The sequence below is a fragment of the Nyctibius grandis genome, chromosome 7, assembly GCF_013368605.1.
Source record: "Nyctibius grandis isolate bNycGra1 chromosome 7, bNycGra1.pri, whole genome shotgun sequence".
Taxonomy (NCBI): Eukaryota; Metazoa; Chordata; class Aves; order Nyctibiiformes; family Nyctibiidae; genus Nyctibius; species Nyctibius grandis.
Genome location: NC_090664.1, coordinates 27,798,665 through 27,824,145, shown reverse-complemented (window position 1 = coordinate 27,824,145; position 25,481 = coordinate 27,798,665).

The window sequence follows — 25,481 nt, the reverse complement described above, 5'->3', positions numbered from 1 at the left end:
ATCAAACAAACCTGGATCTCCCTTATGTCTCTGACAAGGCAGGCTTGCTATATATTTATTCAGACCATCCTCTTAGCTCTTCTCACCACAGGGTCCAATTTCAGCTATTTCTTCCCAAACACGAGTGATCAGAACTTTGCAAGTTATTGCAAGATGACACTAATACTTTTATTAGATCTTTCAGAACTCTCTCTCCTCAGGCATCATAAGGTTATATTTTGCTTTTTCCATTGCTACATTACGTTGGCAGCCCAGGTGAATATTTCCTTTATTTCTAAATCACCCCCTAAGTTTCTATTACAGAGCAAATCTTATATATGTTATGAACATGAGGAGTAATTAATTACAACAATATTCCAAGGCCTCAACTTCATTAACTTGTGACATCGACCTTTTTGCCATATATACAACAGAGGAGAAAAGGACAACTGTGGAAAGAGAGACTTGGTTTTCATTCATAAATTTCAAGAAAGCTGCTATACATCCACACACCACAAGCCCACCATCTGAGAGTTAAATGGATTCTCAAATTTTACAACTGTAAGTTTCAACCTGTAATATGCAAATGACTTCCAAGAGGGCTAACATACACGATTAAGAAAAATGGGCCTATTGACAGCAAGATGTAAAAGGAAAATTTATTCCACTGGAAAATTATTAGTGGCCTGAAGATTGAAACAAATTTGAAAACCACTTATTCGAGTATCTTCCTTGCATGTGGTAGTCTGAGAACAGGGCACAGTTCTGACAGGCACTCTATGCTTATGATAAGTAAAACTAATAGCTCAAAGAAGATACTGAATACATTTAGCTCATGAATAGTTCTTCTTCTGGAAGAACGAGTAATGTTTACACCACACCAATCCAGAACAGCAGACTGAAATCTCTGATATAAGTACATATTAGCATTCTAGCTCATCTTTTCCTGCATCTCCTTCACCATACATTTGATCCTCGTTTCAAATCCTCTCAGGTAAAAGTCACAAGCACATGAGAAAATAAATAAAGAAGCAAGAATTTTTTTCTTGTTATTAAAGAAGCAAATCCCAGGATATCCTTATATTATCTACATATTGTCTTTTCACGCTAAGGAAACAGAGCTGGAGAAGGTAGACTATACTATGGGTAAGAATTAATTTAAGACAGTTTTGCAACTGTTAAGACAAAAATTAAAATTATTTCTCTTCCTGATTACATTTTGAATACATTTTGTATACATTGATTACCTATTGATTAATTGTGATAAAGCAGTGACTTGCACGTTTAGAGTTTAAGTGGTCAGGGAGGGAGAAGTGACAAGGAATTTCACCCAGTTTACGTTGACTAAATAGTTACCAAAGGGACTACTAAAAACGGAAAGTATGAGATTTGGCTACTTCAGTGGAATCATTAATTCAACAAGATTTTTAGTATCAAGCGCAAACTAATCATTAGAGTTATCCCTTTCTCCTCTGATCACATTAATGTTTCAATAGGATCCAAATGAAAGCTTTGTTGCTCTCATGTGGATTTGAAGGAGAGCCTAACTGGGGCAACCATAGTTCCCTTCCCCCACTCTTATGTCCAGCTGTAACAAATACACTACATACAGCTGCTGTAATGACATGATACATAGCCTATAGAATTACTATGTCAGAATATTTTCACTTTGTCAGCTTCCCACTCCTTCCTCTTGTCATAAAATGTTCAATGTGGGAAGATAAATGTGGATCCAAGTGCCTAACCTCAGCTGGAATTTCTGGTATGTTGCACTGCCCAGTAAAACAAATTATAAAACACCAGGAATAAAGTGATAGTTGCTAGAGATGCCCTAAAATCCTTAGTTTACAAAGACAAGTCATTGACAATATTAATTCGCAATCCATTCCAAGGCCAAAAAATCTGAGCAAAGTAGAGCAAGTTCTATCTCACCAGAAAACTTGCATTACTCCAGTACTGCCATAAACCCAAAGAAGCTTCTGATAACTTCAGATAAGAAAAAGAAAGATCACTACAGTTCTGCTAAATCTCAAGCCAGAACAGGTCTAACAAAATTAACCATTCACAAAAATCTTGATTTAAAAACCAGTCTGAAATTATTATCTCATATTATAACAATGGTCTTCATAGAAACCAAGTCATTCCAAAATAAAGCCAGCAGTATGGCCAAAAGGGTAGCACATTGTGGACAACATGTACCTAAAACATCACCTGCTCCCAAAGCACAGCATGCTGTTCTCAAGCAACTTTGATAACATTCGTCCTCCTCTGTCTTTCAGATGCCCTCCAAGAGATCTGTCAGAAAAAAAAAAGGCTTTCTCAATAGGATCTTTGGAAAAGAGCACTAAAATTAGGAAATTACAGAATAGGTCCTGTGACATATACATAAGTGGTAAATAATTTTAATATGTTATCCTATAAACATTAAAACTAAAGGATGACCTGATGATTTTTTTTAAAGTGGACATTTTTAACAAAGTTCAAGAGTCTGTTAAAACAACTTTCATCAATGCAGCTCCATCAAACTTAATGCTGATTTATAAATTGCTAAATGTAGCCACATCAGAATTTTAACTCAGAATTAAGGATCCCAACCTTAGTGTGTCCTGGTTTGGCCCAAACCAGGCCAATTAGTCTTAAAGAAACCAAGGTCACTGCTAAATTCCTCACTGCTTACGAGTGAAGAGCCAATGGGGGGTCGCACCTGCAGGGAGGAGCAGACAGGGCAGGTGACCCAAGATTGACCAACAAGGTATTCCATCCCATACACGTCATTCTTACTTTCCTATTTATCACTAACCCACTGCCTTCTGGAGGTGGGGCCCAGGAGGGAGGGGCCCTCCTGTCTCCCACTGATTGGTACCAGCTTTGCCAATTCTCCAGTTAAAAGCCTGCAGGTGTGATGGCAGGGGGAGCTACTGCATTTTCCCCTCTGCCTGTGCTGGGGGGAGGTACTGCATTTTCCCCTCTGCCTGTACTGGGGGCAGCAACTCTGCCTGAGGAGGATTTCCAAGCTCTTGATCTTGGTTTTGTACATATTTGTATATATTTGGTTATTTCTATCATTATTGTTATTATATTCTTTTTCATTATTATAGTTTATTAAAACTGTTTTAACTTTCCAACCCATAAGTCTCTCTCCCTTTTCCCTTTCCCTTGGCGGGGGGGGGGGGAGAGGGTTAACAGAGAGCATCTGCCACCTGGTTAATAGCTGGCCCAGCTTTAAACCGTGACATAGTGCTACACATTAAATAGTCCATACTACACACAAAAATGCATCCATAACCCAGAACTATTTTTTTCAGTTTCCATAACAGCACAGATTTACACTTCACTTAAGTTATTAAAAGAAAACACCACCAACTTGAATTTAACTTTATGCCAACAGACTTTACTATAAGAGTGATTTTTTAAATTATACCTTTTTCTTTACTTTCCATTTGGTTGTTTTAAGAGTGCTCCAGGAGGACTCTCAATGTATGGGATATAAACCCATCCCCACCCTCCCTGCTCTCTTTTCACGTGCCTCTTTCCCCCTCTTTCAGCATCAGCTTCCCCAGCCCCCTTACAAAACACCCTATAACCACACAAGTAACAGCACCGGACGCTTCCAGGCAGAGTTGTACTTCTGTCGCTGTATAAAGGGAGCAACTACAACCCAACTCCTGTAACACGCACAAAGTAATCTGACAAATGAGATTTTTTTTGTCTAATGCCTTTCAGAGGCAGAAATTACGTGCTTTTATAAAGCAACTTGACAGTTTCACTCCCGGACCAAAGTCTCGGTTATGGAAAGCCTGGCAAACCCTCTCTTGACGGCTGCTTCACACACAGCGGATTGTTTGCTTTTTATAGACATGGCTTCACGTCCTGCTTTTTTGCCTTGCCACTCCCCCACCCCCCAGCTGTAACCACAGCTAAGCAGCCGCTTCTAAGGTTGTTAAACGCTACACAACAGCTACCGATATCCCCCGCGGTTTTCCCAGCCGGACGCCCCACCGCCTTTGCAACTCCACGGCACTAACAGTTCGCACCGACTTCCAAAACAAGCCAACTCCCTGCTCCTTCACACCCGAGCCGCGGCAGCCCGGGGACCCACACTTCTGCCGGGCACGGTGGGCAAGGTCCCGGTTTAACCGAACCGAGCGGGGACGCAGCAGCCCGCGCAGGTGAGAGCCCGGCTCCGAGGCCGCCCGTCGCAGCCGCCCGTCGCTTCCCACCCCCCAGCGCCGCGGGGCTGCTGCGCGCTTTCCCCGCACCTTTCTGCGGTGGCTCCGCGCACCTCGCCGCTGCCCGGCCAGAGCCAGCCCGGGGCAGATGCTCCCCCGCAGCGGGAGGGCGCCCTGGGGCAGCGCCGCGCACCCTTCCCGCACTCACCGCGCCGCTCCGCTCCCCGCGGCGGCACCTCCCTCCTGCGGCGGGGCGGAGCGGGGCAGAAGCTCCGCGCCCATCCCCCCCCCGCTCCCCCGCGGTTCTCCGCACCGCCCACGCTCCCTTCCGCGGGCCTTCACCCGCCCCCCCCGGCCATCACGCGGCCGCCTCTACCCCAGAGCCAGCGGCTCCATCCGCAATGCAGCTGCGGCCGCCCTCTCCGCCCTCTCCACCGCCGCCTCCTCCTCCTCCTCCTCCTCCTCCTCCCATCCCGGCCCGGGCCGGGCGGGCACCTGCCTGCCGTCCCCTCGGATCCGAGCTTACCCCGCTCAGCAGTGCGGCCCCAGCCCCGCGGACGGACGGACGGCGCGGGGGCACCGCGCCTGGGCGCACAGCCAGAGCGGGGTCAAGGAGGGCCTGGGGCTGGTGCGCTGTCAGGGGTGTGAAACAAGGAGAGACGGGAGAGGGGGGGAAAGAGGGGAAAAAAAAAAAAAAAAAAAAGGAAAAAAGGGGGAAAAAGGACGAAAAAGATGTTATTTTCAAAAGGACTTTTGCGGGTTGCTTCTCCCCCCAAACCTATTACCGCGGCGGACTCCTGGGACAGGGCGAGATTAATTGCTCTGTGTTACGAAGAAAATGATAGATGCCATTAATCAGGGAAGTTGTAAGTCATCCACGTTTGTAGATGGAATTCAGACATTAGCTGGGACAGATGGCAGGCAAACACAGCGCTCTCCAGGTCGGGTGTAAATCACTCAACTTCTGGAATTATTAAACAGCCAATGACAGCATCTCATACATTTTCTTAAAGGGAAGTGTTTCTTAAGAAGATGAATATTCATATTACGAAAGAGTGTTTCCAAACGCTGTTACATTTCCCTTTCTAAATAATGAAAGTGTTGGGTTTTCCTTCCTGGATGTCAGAAACTTCAAACTTGAAAAAGAAAGACAACTTTTCACACAGATATCTCTCAGACATGGATGAGAAGCAAAGCCAGGCAAACTACACGAATACCCAAATTATTGCTTGAATGCCCTTTCTGAAATAAACAGGCAAAGTTGTAAGTTAATAGGTTTGTCCTGATATCTCCAGTAGATTTATCTTTACTTGCAGTAACTACTGCAGCAAAATAATTCTTTTTTTCAAGTTTTATTTGTTTTCATGTACTTTGAGGAAAGCAGTGAATCAATGCCACTTTTATTCACTACTTCCAAAAGAAGATTAGACATTCTGTGGAATCCAAATATTCCAAGCAGAGAGAAGACCTTTTTTCATTAGTCTCCCCTAATTTTTTTTTTCACATAGCAAAAATGAGTTATGGTATGATCAACTTCAATCAATCTTCCATGGTATCACATTGATTCATATGTCAAATGCTTGTCTAATTATAAACTTACCACCAATATCTATGACTGAGTAATTGTGAGCTTGATTGCATGCCCTGCAATAATGTGATCAATCTACAGCAACATTCAGAATTTTGCAGAAATCTGCTCTATAAATTCAGTAATAACATCTATTCTATCACATAAAAGGGACCACAGTCCAGAACCTGGAGTTTACAATAGTTACTAAAAAAATATTCAAATGTTAATCTCATAATATGTAAGCTAAATGTTTACCATGCTAACCAGTTTAATTTTCATTATCAAAAAATTATTTAAGGAAAATTCATATTATTTTTATTAGATTTAAGAAAAGCAATGTACAAAATATCAAAAGTGCTTTTTTTGTAACTTACTCTCAGCATTTAAATTTACTGAGCACTGTAGCCTGAGTCATCTTTAAATTGCTTCAGTATCTGATGCAGAGACAGTCTTGCACACAAGTATTATCTTTCCTAACTTTGGTGCAAAATCTAGGGAAAAATCACGTTTAAATTATTTATTTTTTTAAATCAAAAGGGTAAAACTAACACTTCAAGTGGAGAACCAGGTCATTGTTATGACTTAGAAATGTCACTATATATAATCAGAATAATTTATGTTGGGGATGACCTTTAGAGATGATCTAGTTCAAACTCCTGCTCAAGGCAGTGCAACTCCAAAGCTAGATCAGCTTCCTCAGCACCTTGTCCAGCCAGGTTTCAAAAATCCCAAGAATGCAGATTCTGACTTTTCTGGAAAACCTGTTCAATTTTGACTATTGCTTATTGTGGAGAATGCTTTCTTTTATCCTAATAAAAATTTCCCTTGCTGCAACTTGTGTCTGTTGCCACTCATCCTTTCTCTGGGCACCTAAGAGTGTGGTTTTGCCTTCCCTGTAAGTGCTCCCTCCGTAGCTGAAGGTGGCAATTATTAGATTCTCCACCTTAGCCTTGTTTTCTTCAGACCTCTCATAAGTATCCCTAACTGTTCACAAATTCACTACTCTTCCTTATTCCTTTTCAATAAATCTCACTGAATTTAATATTATAAAGTAAAACTCTTATTTGTGGTTTTTTTCCCCCGTCTGTCAGAGTATTAAAAATGGGTAGCTAAAATGTCTCATCCATCTTCTAAAAGAGGTGCTCATGATGAAACCTACACAAAACAAGATGGTCAAAGTAAAACTTCCTCATAAGTTCCTATTTCTATCAGAAAGAGCAAAGATTGAGGTCAAAGTCATTTATATCCCATTTGGCCATACAAGTTGGTCATACAGTAACTTTAAAGGCATCATCAACACCTACAAAGCAGACTGAGTTTTCCCAGACCTTACGTAAAAAATTTTTTAATACAGAATGTTAGGTTTTTCCACTAACAGTTATGATGTTTGCCTGAGATGCAGTTTCTTGAGCATGTTTGAAAGCCAGTACATATTTTTATGCACGTGGCCTGTGTACAGCCACATGGCTAGTGCTGAGATAGGTCGTGAAGGGAAGCTGTTAGGGATGGTAGCTCAGAGGGACATTGGCAAAGGGAAGAACTGGCAAAAAGGGTAGCCTAGGCTGAAACTCTTTTCCCTTTTGTTCACACAAGATCTGGTTTGTCTGCCACCTCCACAAAACAAAACCAGAATTCCTAGCCACTGTATTCATCTTAAACTGTTTGAATTGTTCACCAGTATTCTTATTAATAGTATTCGTATTTTAAGCTATTCTCCACTTCTCCATTACATAAATTCTGCGCTCCTTCTCTCTGCATACGTATAGTATAACTTATCAAAAGATACATATAGATATAAGGCATATAATCTTAAGCCTCTCCTGGATACAGACATTCTTGTTTTAAAGAATCCCCATTTCACACGAGGAACAAGCAGGCAGGTATGCCTGAAACGTAATATTCTGCTATACTGCAGAATCACTTTCACATTCTAAACAAATCTAGCAGCCTTGCAAGGTGTGTTTGTGATTTGTTTTGTGTGGGTTTTTTCAGGCCCTTTGGAGCAAATCAAAGATGAAAAATGAAAAGAAATTGGCCCAAGTGGGAGAAATTGGCCCAAGTGGGAGACAGTCTCTAAAGAAAGAAGCAAAAAATATCTTCTTAAATCTGTTAAGAACCTGTGAAACCTTTCAGAGGTTTTGTAATGATGCAAAAAATACAAGGGGAAAAAATCTTCCCTAAGGGACTTGACAAGAGAAAATACATGTTCACAGGCAAAGAACTAAACAATTCAACAAATTGGAGTGAGATAAGGAAACTTTCATCTCAGTTCAGCAAAGCTGTGATAAATTGACTGAGTTGTTACAATTTTACATATTCTATGCCTTATTAATTAGTTATTTCAGTGGGCAGAAGTCTACCCAAGAAATCACCAGCATAGCAGACACTAATTGGCATTCTGGTTCACAGTCTATTTAGAAAGGATCCATTTTTTAGCACTGTGTGGCCACAGACGGCACACACAACTGTACCACTGATCACAGTGAAACGTCTAAGGCAAAAATGATGGTGAAGTGCAGACAGACTTACATTGGCCAGGCCTATGATGCAGCTCAGAACTTGTCTGCTCTTTTCCAAACCATTATCTTCTAGCCTTGTTTTAAATAAGAAAGAAGTTTTTATTGAATAAATGTATTTTTCCTTCCTCCATTTGAAAGATTATGCCCAACACAAAGTCAAAAATCTGTTAATTTTTTTTTATTCAAGGACTATTACTTACAAGAATAAGCAATAGAGCAGTTTGAAGACATTCTCTGGCATTTTGGCCATTCTGGTATTTTGGCCACATATCCTAAAGCAGAAGAAACACAAAAGAATACTTAATTTTCCATTTATTTAGGGATACCTCTGTTTTTGCCTCAGAAACAAAACTGTCTTGTGTCATATCTGAAACATGCAAACTGGAAGATCTCCCATCTGCTAGTTTTCCTAATAGATTTACATCTTTGAAAAGGCTTCTCCTGAAGAATTTTCTTTTCCTAGAACATCAATTGAATTGTTAACAGTGCATTTGATCTACTAGAAATAGATTACAAAAATATACTTGAATGGAAGCAGATGTTGGACATTTTCCTGTTCAAAACCATTTTTCTGTATATCCCCTAAGAAATGAACACTTGAAGGTACTGGAATATAAATTGCTCATTGAGGAATGTTCTGCCACGTCATAAAGTCTTGTTTTGGAAGAACTGTTTTGAATCAGGTTTTAAAAGAGAGATCGTGATATTTCATATCTACCACTAACGCCAGCAATACTATGAAGATCAGAGCAATAAATATTGCCATCTGTCAAGAGTCAGAAATCTGGAAGGCTTTGTAGGGACAGGAGGGAAAATTGGAGAGCACCTGGAGGGAAAGGGGGCAAGAAGAGCCTGAAATCATATTGCCCAGAACAAGGACAGGCACAAGGGCAGAACAGTGACGGGGTGCACGAAGTGGCTGACAGAAGCTGAGAATGACATTTATGTAACTAAAGCAAGAAAATATTTTCAGGGCAGAACTAGCTAATTTTTTATTTTTTTAAGCCACATGGGGATTTAGCTTCTCAGCTAAATTTATTTTGCCTAAGGCCTGCAAGCTTTGCTGTTAAAAGCTCTGTGCAACAAGCAGTGAGAATTTTATTCAGATCAATGAGGGTAATAGGACCATTGCAACACTTCATGCTTTAAGAAATCGAAAGAAGAAATAAAGCTATGAGCATCCACTTCAATTTATACCTGTGGCTCTCTGTGCTTGCCATGCCAATAAGCGCATACGGTCACTTGAAGGAAATCTTACTATTATAAGGATCTATACTCTTGCTCATGAGAAAGTATTTTGGGGACTTTCCTAGCAACTGGACAGGATGGCATACAGCTGTTTCAGTAGACCCATAGGAATGTCAATTGTCAGTCATGAGGTAGATAGGACAGCTCAAAGGCTACCCTACTCTATAGGGGTAGGGTATATGGAATATAGAAATCCCTGTGCAGAAGACTGCATGGTTACAGTGTGGCAAAGCATCCATTCATTCTTCTTGCTGAGTTCTCTAAGTTGCAGCTCATCTAGGTGTACCTAAGGATACTCACTGAACCTTTTTTTTTTCTTAGTAGAGTATTTTAATAGAAATTACTTTCAAGAACATATGAGGTCTTGTGTGTACACGTATTTTTAGGCAACGTACCTAGTTCTTTATAAAACATGAATTACTGTCAGACTTTTAAAACTATTAGAGAAAAGTTGTTAATTTCATGAAAAACTCAATGTATTTTTACAAGGGGATATATATCCCTGATCATCTGTATTCCACAGGAGGGAGAATATAAATTGTTTCATCCCAAGTTATTGTCAGTATTTTAACCCACCTCTCCCTTGCTTTAAACTGAAGATAGAAGGAGTGTGAGGAGAACATTCTAGTCCTGGATTCATGCTCCTGGAACACGCTCTGCACTGGACTCCCCACTTTTCTTTCACAAGTACTTACCTGGAAAGTCAAAACTCTATCATTCACTGCACATCCAATATATACCAAACAAAAGCATGTCAGATTTAGCATTATAAAAGCTGATTTATGAAAATAAGAACCTTTATTTAATACCACTATTGCACTTTTAATGTCTATATGAAACCCCAGTTGGATATTACCTTTATTAATGATAATGAACCTTCTTAACATTAATTAACTACTAAATAGAGGAGTATTTTCTTGCCAGTTATGATGTTTACACTAGAATTAAACTGACAAAGGATAATTTACTGAAACATTCATTTTTTTTTTTAGTATAGTTTGGAGAATAGAGAAACCCAAGGGAGCTGGCAATTCAAAACATAGAGGTCAGTTTCTGTTAGTGAAAGCAGAATATACATAGAAGGAAGGAATTGTCATGAAAAGCTGGCCAGCTGTGGACTAATTGCTCATTACTCTCATCATCCCTTAGGAAACATGTAGATAATCCTGTTTCAACACATACAGTATAGCTGAAATTTCAGCAGAATGAACAGGGCTTGGATCTGCTACAAAGGGCTGTATATCTAAGGTACAAAGGACCTAATTCATAGGTAAATCAGGAACTGTAAAAACCCAGGCTGGCTGAAGAAGACTGGGGAGACTTTCCCAGATTTGCCTGTAGAGATCTAAAAATGTATCTCTAACAGCATCCTTAAGTGCCCTGCAAATCACTAGTTTATCAGTAAGAACAAATATCACATCACTCATTCCAGCCCTACCAATGTACTACTTTTCTCTCAAGGGAGCCTCCTTACATAGCTATACAGAGTAAGATCATGCTCTTTGGCCCTGGGAGTAGAAGCAGCGTGGTGAGAAAAGATCTCCTAAGCTTTCATCTGTTTCAATTTTTAGCTATAAAATTGTACTGAGTTTTTTCAAATGGAACAAACATATTTTCTATGCAGGCACTATATAAGTAGCATATATTTTGCATAAAAGATTTATCGGATCTGGTCTGACAACATAAAGGTTTATGGGGTCTTTTCATTCACTAAAAGCAGGTACCAGGTCATCCTATCACTAACACTCACAAACTGAACATGACCACTAGAAGTGGTCATTTTTAATGCACTACAATCTAAACAACATCATTTTCAATTTTAAACTTCATATATCCTTTTCTGTGTTGGATTGCTCAGGTATGGCCAAATGCAGGCTGCACCTCACTGTGATTTTGGCTCAGAAAAATGAAAACATCACCATTCCAAGGGACAGGATCAAGAGATCATGTGCCTGTCAAACATAGGAATTATTTTCCACCGTGAGTTTTCCATTTGCTCTTTATCGTCAATTTTACCATGATGATACTTTTTTTATAAAAGATGACAATTTTCTGCTAGACTGGAACATTGAATAGCATACACAAATACTAACTTCGTAATTTTTAAATAGAGCATTATTCTAATATCTCAGAAAAGATGTCATGTTGTCTAAGTTGATTTGTTCAGTGTTACAACATGAACTCTGCATGGTATAGAATGGTCTATATAGGATTATTTTGGAAATACGGATATAGAGTATTTAGTACATTTTTAGAGTATGTAGAATATGAAAATATTTCGTTGTGGTAGACTTCAAAGACATTTTACTGTCACACAGAGTATTGTCATTCTTTAAACTGATATCACATAAGCATTACCATAAGAAGATAAATCATCATAAGAACTGCCCAGCAGAAATGGTTGCAGAGCTATGTTTGTATCTTCTAAAATCCCTTAGGAGGAAATAACTGTGCATGTCTATTCATATGACGGGGTCTTCTGACACCTTAGGCAATTTTCCTTTCCTGGATACAGAAACATTTGGTGGTTTGGTTTTTTTTTCAGATTTTATTCAAATCAGAGTTGATTTTTGTTTGTTTGTTTTTAAATGGGGCAATAGGGTGTCAGCATCTAACAAAAGGATAGGTGTAGCTAAGGGGAAAAACAGGAATAACTAATCTGGATCTCTCCCACAAAATTCTGTCCACAAGCGCTACAGCTGGAATCGGTAGTGTTATCTAAACTTGAGCACAAGTGTCAAAAAGGGGATTTATAACACCAAACAAAGAATAGGTAGCCCAATGCTCATCCTTGAGGTTGAAAGCAAAGCTTCCTGTAGCTTTGATGAGGATATTATTTCTTTGATGCCATGTCTGATATATATTTACATATTTGAAAGCCAGAAAAATTAACTAATACACCACATACATGTTTATAACCTAATTAATAATACAAGTTCATTTTTGAGCTAAACTCTGCATTGAGAAACCTAATTATTTTTTTTAGCGTAAGGCTCTAGACTTTAAAAGCTAGTATTTGGGGGTTTTTGTAGTTTTGGATTTTTCTAGTTGATTTAAAAAAAAACACACCAAAACCAGAGTTAAGGATTAAACAGTTGGATACTCTGCTGCTTTTTAAACATTAAAGGCTGAATCCTCTGGACCCCGAAGGCTGCAAGGCCCCTAGGTCAGAGGGGGCCTGGGACAAGCACTGCTTTCTCCATGGCTTCTAACTTCCACAAACTGAACAACAATCACCCACCCTGAAAAAAAAAAAGAGACCTGTTTGAAGGCTACATTGAATCAAAGCACAAGACTGTTTCAGAAGCTGAGAGCTGCTGGGATTTGGGATTTCAGTTACAGTTTTTAATTTTTCTTCCACTGGACACAGACCACCTCCTCTCAAGATTGACAAACATGATCAGAAGCGTGTCTATAGGCTTTGAGATACACAGAGAATTATGCAATGATTATTTTTTTTAAATATAAAATGAAAGCATTATTGGCAGTTATATGTCCTAAATAAAATAGGTTGAGACTTTTATTCAGCTTTGATGTGGTGAATAGAGGCACTAGAGTTATGGTTTAAAAGTTATAAATATGATATTAGTTAGAAAGTAACAACATTTTTCAACTTTATATGTTGCTTTTTCTGATTTTTTTCCCCTCTTATAATTGCCTCAAGCTCAGGAAGTTATTTCATAAACATTGATAAAACTGACATCATCCCTACAAAGCAGACAAAATCCTTAGGCAAGAGGCAGAAAGAAATGTTAAATGAGAGGTATCTGGAATCCTCTCTTCTAGTCCACAATGTATAGTTCATTATATTTTAGGTTTGAATGCATTTTGAAAAGCCTTCAGGGCTATCAGTTTGTCCCTCCAGAGTAATTGTCCTAACACAATATGGAGAGAAGGTAAAAGAAAGGCTCTGGAATCAAGCTTAAGTCCTATTTTCAAAAAGCACTTATGATGGCTCACTGAAAACCCTTTGAAAAGCCATACTTAAACCCTTCTGAAAATTAGTAAATTATTACAATCTGTCTAGGCAATGGTTTGAATTTCCAGAGAACTATCTGGCCTAATCAAAAGCTGTTGTTCCCCACCCCCTTCCCTTTTCTATTGCTGTACACTGAAGAGTATGCTTCACAAAGGCCCTAGTGGCACTAATGATGCTATCGCTCCTTTTTGCTGAGCTGTCATTTCTCCTAATTATAATTTATATTGGGTTCTGCTACTTTCTGATATTAATATTGCCACATAGATACTTTAATTGTTAGGCAACACTATGGTGCTTATTCATAAGAGAATTTCAGCCCCCTCGACTTCCCTGAAGCCTTGAAATGTTGATGGATGTCTTTAAGATGGTCCCTGCTTAATGCTTATTACCAGGGGAAGAGTTAGCTGTCCATAAAACCTTTAACTTTATACATGCAAATGTCCATTGTTTGAGCAAAATGGAAAATTGAGTACCTAATTAGTGAATACCTGCTTTCACATACAATTAGCCAATTTGCAAGCACAGATGCTAGTTTATGAATACAGTGAAACTGGTTGCTGTCATGTGCAAGTTCCTTTCATAGGTGACTACCTTTGACCTCTTGAGTTTCAAGTTACTCTCTTTTTTCAGAGCAGATGTGAGGAGGGAAGGAAATGACACTATGTCAAGTATTCCCTTTAGGATTTTATACTTGAAGATTACATAGAAATAGCGTAAGGGGTCTTAACAAATCTCTGGAAATTCCCTCACCCTTAGATCAGACCCAAGCACTGGCTCCATCACCCTCATGGTCACAGTGTGACTGGAGCAAGTGCAGTTGCTCACCTTTTCTCCTGCACATCAATCTTAGCTAAATGGAAGGCCAGTTGATTTAGCTACTAAGTAGCAAGTGTCAAGATCTACTCAAACTAATTCTAGGTTCTATAATATTATTTCAGTTAATCCTACAGTTAACTCCTGCAATATATATTTTTATGACTGCTCTTTTAAATCAATATGTCACCCTGTTATCATAGGTACAATTTAAGTGTTTCTTCCTCTGGAAGTGTGTTTAGTTTGCTTTGCTTTGACCAATTCATATTCCACCAAGGAAGTTTGCTGACTGTGCTTCCACAGCTTAATCTGATCTATTTCACTATTTGCCTTCAAAAGAGATAGCTCAGTTATTTCACAGAGGAAGATCCCTCTACGTATACAGATATTAAAGTATCTCTATGGAACACATACAAAGCTAAGATAAAGAATGGAAGGTCTCCAAAACATGAAAGCTAAGCCTTCTGTTTGGGAAGCGGTATCTATCTCATAGGCAAGGATCTGCCAATGCATAATTCTGGCACTTCAACCACCAGAGCCTGGTCCGACAGCTTTCTATTGCTGTTTACGTTACAATCAGACTAACAGTTTACTAAAACACACACAGAAAAGTGCCAGTTCAGGTAGCTGCTTCTCCATCACCAGGAGTTCTGCACAAACAGACTTACCCAGCAGGGTCACTTTGCTGTGGGGCAACCACTGACGCAGGCATCAGCAAAATCTTACTCTTAAAAAAGAGAGAAACCGGAAGCTGGTACAATATAGGTGTTTTGCCTTTGTAATAGAGAGGTGAACTTGTAATTGGAAAACATCCTAATCTTTGAAGAATTTCTATGAGATGCTAGATCTCTCAAAACATCTTTCCACTTCAGCTTATCTTAAACTTTTGCAATAACTGGATTCCTTACCTGATTATAATGGATTTATTACTTTGCTTTTCAGAAGTGGAAAACATCTGTTGTATTTAGTTATTTTAAAAGTATAATAAACACAATATGCACATCTCTGGAAGAAGTTGTTGTTTAAAGTAAATTTTGTTTGTGAAGAGAGCTAAGGGGACAGATGCTCTGTTTATTACTGTGAAACAGAAGTAGAGCTTCCCATAACTTTACGCAGTACCATGACTCACTCATTTTACTAATACAATCCCTATCAATTCTAATTCTGTTTTCTACAGAGATGAATTTGCTGATTACATTTGATTTGCTTGAAGAAGACTAAGAAAAATAAGTCAATTTATAACAGTACATATTGAGGAAACTTCTGAGTTTCTAGAAATAATTTTATTTTTCAGAGCTTAATTCTAGCTTTACTTTCTGATTTACAGAACTAAAAGTTGCTTAAAGCACTTTCCCAAATAGCTGTCCTTCAGCAATGCTGCTCAAAAGACCAGCTTGTAAAATATAGAGATATCTGACAACATATTTTGATTTAGTGCTATGTGGTGTCTGCGCTTAAAAAAATAAAAGCACATCTATAAAGCACTGTATTACAAAAAATAAAAAAGAGGGGGAAAATAAGAGTTGGAGGCAGGGATTATGATGACATGTTCCAGTTCGCGCTTAAAATAAAAACGGCTAGAGAACACAGGCAAAGTGGGTGCCTTAGAGCCGCAGAGTGACTTGATGAATACCAGCCTCCCAGAAGGGGGTAAAGCAAATACTTGCAAATGGAGAAAGGCATCAGACTGTTTAGGCAGTTAGGGGAGAGGAAGAGCACTTTATCCACCAGTTAGCAAGAACTCTTAAAAAGTACTCTCAGCAGCCAGAAGGACACTGAAGAAAACCTGTAAATGGGTCAGCAAATGGAGTTGCTGTCTTGGGAGGGATGAAATGGAGGTCTTCTAATGTTATCAAATCAACAGTCTTTCCCTAGTGAAGCAAAAGGACATACCTGTATTGTGCTCAGACACAGTGGGGGCCTTCCCTCTCTATGGACCAACCAGGTAGCCTGCATTACAAGCAAGTCATAAGGAGAGATGTAGTCTGAAATGGCCCTTTTTCCACTTTTATCTAATCTGGACAATGTGTGGATCTACTTGTGAGGTGATAGTATTGACTTATTATAATAAATTACTCAGATTTTAGGGTGTTCATTATAATCTGAAGTTTTGATATTAATGACTTTTCATATTTTGGAAACAATAGTCTTTCTTAAAATACAAGACTTTCATAAAAATCTGGAAACCTCTGGACATTAATCTTCCTCTCAGGTTAGCTTCCAAACATAAAAGGCTATTCTGTCCCTTAAAAAAAGGGGTTGTGCTACACTTGAGAAACAGTCTTTAGTGGGATATAAAGAGCTGTAAGTGCCAAGTACAGTCATTTTCACTAGAAAGCCACCCTTTAACCACAAGCAAATGTATTCTTTATAAAGACAACCTGCACTGCATTTGCTAAGAACCAATAATGCAATTAGTAGCTTTAGTATATCAAAGATGTTGCTATTTATACACTCCACTTACGTACACCTGTTAGCAAAAACTTTTTCATAGCTTAGCAACCAGTTTCAGTCACTTCATCATCTGTTTTCACTGTCAGGCTTGGTCACTTAATTTTTGCAAAGAATTTTAACAGCGTGCTTTTAAGTCCTGGGAGGAAAATGGTCACCACATAAAGGACAGTAAGCCGGGGCACTATTAACTTTCATCTGGCTTTCTACACTTTCCCTCCAGCTGCTATTCAGCTCAACCATTTTACAGTTACACAAGACCACAGTTTACTTGGCAAACAGCAAGTAGAAAATTGTGGCTCATGTAAAACTTTGGGGAGCTCATTAATTTACAAGAAAAAATAATAACAGTTTTTTGATATAACATTTCAATGATCAAACTAACAAGCACGAAAATAAGATAATTCATCAGGCTTGAGATTCCACCTCAGTGTCCCTGAAGTTACAGTAATTTCCTCTAATTGCCCATAAGGCAGTTATTTGTTATCTCCATGTTGTAGTTCTGATAATTTCATGCCACTCTTCTGCTTTAACCAGAGATAAGATTTTCTGTTGATACATTTACAAATTTCCGCTTTGTTTCCTTGTTAAAAAAAAGGGGGAAAAGATCCTGAAGAAATGCCATTAAAAGCCTCTTTTCAAAAACCAGTCCAAAACTCCTGTGTTAAAAAAGCTATACTTTAGTTACGCTGCAAAGGACAGTGCCTGACTCAAGGTGTGAAGTTGCTGGGAGATGGCTAATACATGGCTTAAATTACTTTTTTGAAGTATCCATAATCACTGCAGGAAAGTATTCATATTCACTTTTTCTACAGGAAAAAGAATAGCAGTTTCCTGAACACTCCTCTGTGTTGTTTTCCACAACATTGGGAGAATATGACCTTATCTGCGCTGTTACAGGTGTTGCATCATGCAATACATGACACAGAAGATAATTTGTTAGAAACTTTTACACCTGGAAGTCAGGAAAAGCCAGAGTTATATGGTTTTCTTGGAATCTTAACTCTGCTGTGAGGCAACATTCAAATAATGTATGACCATGCTCTCCTCAGACCTTCTACCTCCAGGTTCCTCCTTTCCAAGTTAAGTTTGTGTTAAAAACACTGTAGGCATGTACTACCTCCACTGGGTTTCCCATGATGGTTAATGCAGATTCTCTTGAGACAGTATTGGTAAACTGGAAAAAATCCATATTTTTTTCCTTTTGATTCCTGTAAAAGTTTGCCTGTGCTAGGTCACCTTTCCTTCCAGCATCAGCTGTGGACTTCCAGACGTCTGAGAGTAACAGAACAGCAAAATTAAAATAGAATTTAAACAAACAAGAGGAAACTTATCCTCTCATGGTAACACTGTGATTAGAGGATTTAATTGAATTATAGAGGCTTAGACAGCATGAAATTAAAGCAGAAATACATCAAGAATCACTGTTTCATGCAGAAAAATCATAAAAGTGTGTAATGGTCCACAAGGTAATATTTATCTGGGAATAGATGACAGAGGACTTTATGAGACAGAGCTACAAGGCATGAAGGATATAAAGTGCAATAAAAAAAAGGATAAACTCAGCAGGGCTATAAAGAATAAATATACAAATACTAACCCACATATAACCAACACACCTATCATTTGTTCTTTCAAAAGTAAAGGTTTTTATCTTAAAAATTGTTATCGTCTATTATGATTAAAAAATGAAAGTCTGATATTTAAATTATTACTTCTGAATATTAAAATTAAATGTCATTTCCTGTATCCAAAGCTGAAAATACTATCTGCACAACCTAGTTCATCTTTCAATTCATCTTTTCAGAACATATTAGTGGTTTTAATAAGGCTCCAAAGGAAACACATTACAATAGATTTTACTTTGTATGTCTTTAAAGAAACCCACCTACTAATAACTGTCAAGACCGGCTCCTAGTTTAAATCTCCATCTATAAAGGTATGCAGAATGACCAAATAATATCAAAAGAAAGCACCATCTCCATCTGTGGGCTATTGTATCTAACTGCATCTCCAAAACGCTCCAAGCCACTGAACTTTCTGCCAACGTTCTGAAAGATGGGCTGCTGAAGAATACAGTAAGTTACAACATCTAAAACTGTGCTCAAGATAAAAATATGTCAAGTCCTATTAACAGTTATGCTTACAAATGTATTGGTTTTCCAAGGGTGACGCTATTGAAATGTATAAAGTATATTTATAATCATTTGCAGCATTGAGGTCTGAGGACAGTCTGCATACTATTTTGTAAAATATTAAAAGTTCCTTTGATTTATGCCTAACTGCTTATTTTTACAACCTCAAGACAGAAGGTTTCCTCCTAATTACCACATGCCTTAATATCTTTAAAAGATGCATCACTTATTTTTTGTCCAGGTGTTCAACAATTATTTTTTCTTCTTTTTTTTCTTTTTGAACTACACTAAAAGATGATGCGGATGTACATTGTCTGTCCAAGACTAGTTTTAATTTTCTTGAGTGATTGTTGTGAACTGAAGACTGGACTTTGACTATAGCTTTTAAAGGCATTTAATTGGAAGGTAGGTCATTACATACCATACGTGACTAGACAGGAAGGTAGCACTTGTTTATCCTCAAATGAGTCAGGGCCATTAGTTAGAATGCTGTTTACTGTGCAGGCAATGGAAAGAGAATAACTGAGTTACACAGAAATAAACTTCGATCTTTTTGAGTCTCCGGTAACAAGAAGTAATGGTGTCTCATTAAATCAACAGCTCATTCCTGCACTTACCTATATTAAATTATATATTCATTCACATTATTTACTCTACAACAGTGTTGCCTTAAATTACCTCCATATTCATCTTAAGCTGGATAATTTTATGGTTGTAACATTTGTATCTCTTAAGAGATGGGATAATCAAATCCCATGCTGCAGGTTGTAAAAATTGCCATGAGGAGTCCCTCCCACCGCTGCAGTCATCATCGCACAGTGAGGTAAGCGCATCCTTCTCTCTCTGCACTGTCTGCCATTAGCCACAGCAGGAGGCAAGATATATCATTTACCAGGCATTTAAGCACTCAAGATGCAGCATAACGTCACATTAGGACATGCTTCTGGGATGACTCCTGGAGGAACTGAAGGCTGGCTTGACTAACCTGATCTCCTTCTATGACAAGGTGACCCACTTACTGGATGAGGGAAAGGCTGTGGATGTTGTCTACCTAGACTTCAGTAAAGCCTTTGACACCATTTCCCACAGCATTCTCCTGGAAAAACTGACTGCTTATGGCTTGGACGGGTGTACGCTTCACTGGGTAAAAAACTGGCTGGATGGCCAGGCCCAAAGAGTTGTGGTGAATGGAGTTAAATCCAGTTGGTGGCCGGTCACAAGTGGTGTTCGCCAGGGCTCAGTATTGGGACCAGTTCTCTTTAATCAATTTAATCAATGATCTGGACGAGGGGATCAAGTGCACCCTCAGTAAGTTTGCAGGCGACACCAAGTTGGGCAGGAGCATTGATTTGCTTGAGGGTAGGAAGGCTCTGCAGAGGTTCTGGACAGGCTGGATTGATGGGCCGAGGCCAATTGTATGAGGTTCAACAAGGCCAAGTGATGGGTCCTGCACTTGGGGCACAACAACCCCATGCAATGCTACAGGGTTGGGGAAGAGTGGCTGGAAAGCTGCCTGGTGGAAAAGGACCCGGGGGTGTGGATCGACAGCTGGCTGAATATGAGCCAATGGTGTGCCCAGGTGGCCAAGAAGGCCAACAGCATCCTGGCTTGTATTAGGGAAGTGATCATCCCCCTGTACTCGGCACTGGTGAGGATGCACCTCGAATACTGTGTTCAGTTTTGGGCCCCTTGCTACAAGAATCACATTGAGGTGCTGGAACGAGTCCAGAGAAGGGCAACAAAGCTGGTGAAGTGTCTAGAGCACAAGTCTTATGAGGAGTGGCTGAGGGAACTGGTGTTGTTTAGTCTGGAGAAAAGGAGGCTGAGGGGAGACCTTATCACTCTCTACAACTACCTTAAAGGAGGTTGTAGTGAGGTGGGTGTCAGTCTCTTCTCCCAAGTAACAAGTGATAGGGTGAGAAGAAAAGGCCTCAAGTTGTGCCAGGGGAGGTTTAGATTGGATATCAGGAAAAATTTCTTCACCAAAAGAGTTGACAAGCATTGGAACAGGCTGCCCAGGGAAGTGGTTGAGTCACCATCCCTGGAGGTATTTAAAAGACATGTAGATGTGGTGCTTAGGGACATGGTTTAACGGTGGATTTGCCAGTGCTAGGTTAAAGGTCCTTTCCAACCAAAACGATTCTATGATCTACGAAAAAAAGGAAAAGGAAAAGGAAAAGGAAAAGGAAAAGGAAAAGGAAAAGGAAAAGGGAAAAAGAGAAAGAGAAAGAGAAAGAGAAAAAGAAAAAGAAAAAGAAAAAGAAAAAGAAAAAGAAAAAGAAAAAGAAAAAGAAAAAGAAAAAGAAAAAAAGAAAAAGAAAAAGAAAAAGAAAAAGAAAAAGAAAAAGAAAAAGAAAAAGAAAAAGAAAAAGAAAAAGAAAAAGAAAAAGAAAAAGAAAAAGAAAAAAGAAAAAGAAAAAGAAAAAGAAAAAAAAGAAAAAGAAAAAGAAAAACAAAAAATAAAAAGAAAAATAAAAAGAAAGAGAAAAAGAAAAAGAAAAAGAAAAAGAAAAAGAAAAAAAAGAAAAAGAAAAAGAAAAAGAAAAAAAAGAAAAAAAGAAAGAAAAAGAGAAACGGTTTCAGTTTGCCATGGTATGGAAAGAGACATGCTGGATGCAATAAAACACATTCACTTTCTCTACACTTGCACTATATAGGTATGAACTGTGATGAAGAAAACAAAATGGACATTCTGGCTATGTTCAGGCCACATTAGCAGCACAAAAGAATGAATTCACGTTTCATATCATCTTTTCCCAATGAACTGGATTTCTCATATGACTCTTTTTCAGGATTTTCAGTAGGATTTTGTCTGCTTTGTCTTAAAGCACATTAGAGCTGACTGTTCAAGTGCAGTACTTCCCTCTTTGATCCAGTCTTGGTGTCACACCACTGTTTTAACTTAGATCTTTTCCTTTGTATAGAGATACTCTTAAAAAGTCCCCTTTCCATATTCTTGCCTATATGTAGTTATTTCTAGATAATGTTACTACTTAAAGGCAAGTCTGGAAGGAGGCAAGTTCAGAAAAAGGCACTGCCACATTTGAATTTTAAAAACTTCTGTAAGATTTATGCTACTGTTATTACAAATTAAATTTAACCAGCTAGTTCCCTTATTGCGTAGATATAAAACCAGGCAACCTGTGTGAATGCTGAGTGGTATGATTTTTTTTAATTATTCATTACTGTTTCCTTGTCTCAATCAAAGAGTAAGAAAGTGTTTGTGACTAACACAATATATACCAGGCAAATTAAAAAAAACAAACAAACAAACAAACAAAAAAAAAAAAAAACATTTTGATGAGGGATGTATTCTTTTCTGGATCTCCTGCTACTTAAAAATAAAACTAGTATCTTAAAGATACCACTGTGCACTCCGAGTTAAAATGTGTTTCCACCTCGATGCAAACAGCCCTCCGGTAAGGGGCAAGCGCATTCACACAGCTTCAGAGGTGCTGCCACCTTTTTGTTGTTAACTGCAGAGCTCGGCCATGTCTTTCATTTTCTTTCCAGGTCTGAGTAGAAAGCTAGAACAGTGCTGCATCTCTTCAGCAGTTTTTCAGTTTCTTCAAATTCTCTTCCCTAACCTAAGGCCAGATAAAAGTGGAAAGTGGAATGAAAAATGGTTTTTACAAGACAGCTCTTCTGACTGCAGAACATGGAAAATTTTAATAGTAATTTCAGTTGAGATAGGAATGCAGCATATAATCATAGTATATCCAACTTGCATACTCAAATTTGATCTGAAAGAAGATCTAGGTCTTCATTAGAACAAAAATTGAAACGAAAAAAACTTAAAATGTAAAAAAAATATTGCAAATAAAAGTTCACTGCTACCTGAGGCTCCTAGATAGCACACCTGCCTTAAGACCTTTTTTCTCAGAGCCTTGACGAAAAGCAGAATATTACATTATCAGCACTGCATCTCTGTCCCCAAGCACAGGGATCCAGTATGCTGCTTATGTCCAAATTAATATCTAGTCAGGCATTAACATAATGACTTAACGAGTGAGTCAGTCCTACCTGTAAGAGCCCCTTGCCTTCCTCTCTGTATGCATATTAAAAATAGCTTGTCTGACTTTGGGGTGGAGGCAGGACCAATCTAAGCAGGGGCTAATTTCTCTTGAGAGCAAGCAATTAAAAGTACCCTCAGCCTCTCAGCTATCTAACTCCGGCTACTGATAAACTGCAGCTATTAGTTTCTTTATCTCACCATTCCATCTCCAGCACACCATGTTTTAATAAGTTTCTTTGGAGTTAGCAAGTTGAAATGGTGATTTGTCGTTTTGGTGTTTTTTTGTTGTTGTCATCCTTTTCCTCAAAGTTCTGTCTTGGAAAAGAGGCTGAGGAGAATTAGTGTAGCGGGTATGGAGGAAGGGAAATCTCAGGCTGAGGTTCTGCTCCTAAAACCTGTAGCCTGATTTGCCACATTGTCTGCACCTAACTTACACCCTCTGTACACAGAGGGAAGCTCAGATTTGCCCCAGCTGTTTTGTTCTCCTCAGGCTCACAGTTCCTATAGTATTACAAAATCCAAGCTTCATGTAAAGGGTGAAATATGTGGCAGATCTAGGCCAGAAGCCCAGGGCACTACTCAGAGAGTACAGCCCAAGATACAGATCTTTTTCAAGTTGGCCCTTTGCAACTTGGCCCGTGTAACTGGGATCTTAGAACAACCTTTGCAGAAACTAAAGAGAGTCATGGAAAAAATGTGAGGAAGAGACACAAAAACCCCATATACCTCTTAGCTAACCCTTAGCCTAGTGGGCCTTTGATATAACACAGAGTTTGCCCCCAAAATCTCTACTTCAGGAGGAAGGATTTAAATGAGCTCAGTAAACAAGGAAGTGGAAGTTTGGAAAGAATAAGCCCAACCCTATTGCTCTCTGACCTGTGGTCATACCACAGCCACGTAACCTTGTGGCTACTTGCGCTCTCAGCAGCCTCCTGACACAGTAACACGGTACCTTCCAAGTCATCTGTTTTAGCCTTGCGTGGTACTGCTTCTCATCGCCATCGGGAAGTACAGCATTGCTTACAATATATTCACATTTGGATTGCACTGAAACCTTTTTCAAGATGCTTTGGTCTTTTCACACTTGTGTAACATATCAGAAAGCACTATTTTTCATTTCTTCTCTTATCTGGCTGTTTGGATTCCAGCAGGCCTAGTCAGACACTGCGGCTCTTTTGTGCCAGTTGTGACTCTAGAAAAGACGTGCAGGCACAGAGACAAGGACCTGCTCCCAAAGGAGCACTAGGTTGATCAGAAAACGAATGAGTATTTTCCAGAACTATACGAACAGTTCATTGAGCAAAGAAGCTGGAAGCCCAGAAAATTTCTGCTCCTCAGCTCTTATAACACAGGATTTCTCTTGTTCAAGAGGTGTCTGGAGAGGCAGAAAAGCCCAAATTGCCTCATTTTTAACAACATACAAGTTGGAGAATTCCCCATTGAGGTCTGTGAAGGTCTTGCTTAGTTAGCAAGGTTACACAGCTCATCTATAGCTTTGATTTATGGTGTCAAGAGTTAACCTGACATTACTCTGATAATTTGCAACACTTGAATTAGTTTGCTAAGATCAGTAATCAAAATTCCTTCTTTCTTTTAAGGCAGTTTGTGACCTTTGCTTTTCTACAGATTGGCATCAAAAACAACACTTTCGTACCGTGCTTCTGAGTATGAACCCATCATTTGCCTCACTTCAAACCTGATGACCTAGAACTAGCCTAACAGTTTTGAAACTGATGTGAGTGATGACAGGGAATTGTGAAGAGATGCAGCAATGACTGAAATAATTTGAATTTTTATTGTGATAGAAATTAAGTCATAGGCTTGACAATGGTGCTGATTTATAACATCTAAGAAAAACTTTGAATTTTACACTGGAAAGGCCTACAATTTACTGCATGGTAGACTCAGTAATTCGATCTCACTAGACTCATTAATTCAGTTATTATTAATTACGATGAAGTAATGCACTAAAACGACTGTTCCCACATAATTACCCTTTTCAAAACACTCTCTTGAAAAACAGGTTCTTGTCTAGCAGCTAGATCCAAACAGCAGCGCCTCCCACTTGGCAAAACCCAGAACAGGGCAACTGCCCTACAAACATACAGGAGTGGTATAATGCTACGAGCTTGTCTGCAGTATTTGGAGTAGCTCATTTGCAATGTATGCCTTTAGTTGGGCTTAAATCTAGAAATGCCGATTATAGTTCCAGTATCCTCTTGTATATAGCCACAGGAAAAAGCAAAGTAATTATTATAGGTTAACCAAAAAATCCTCATAAACAAAGCAGGGCAAAGTTCCCCACAAAAGTATAATTGTATTGTTAATATATTTGTCACTGAGGTCAGATTAACCTTTTTATTAAACTTTTTTTTTCCCAACTTTTTACTAAACACTTTTTTGGGAATAAATTCATGTGTCTCTGCCTAGTGGCTGCTGTTGCTTCTAGCAGTCATGAGGCAGCCCAATGGGGAAGAGGATCCTCTGAAATTCATGTTCCCTGTTGTAGGGGGTTCCCCTCTGGAGAAGGCAAGGGATGCCGCAGCCACAGCATCGAGGAAGTGAACTCTGACAGTGCCCATCTGCTTCTGCTCCTCTCCCCT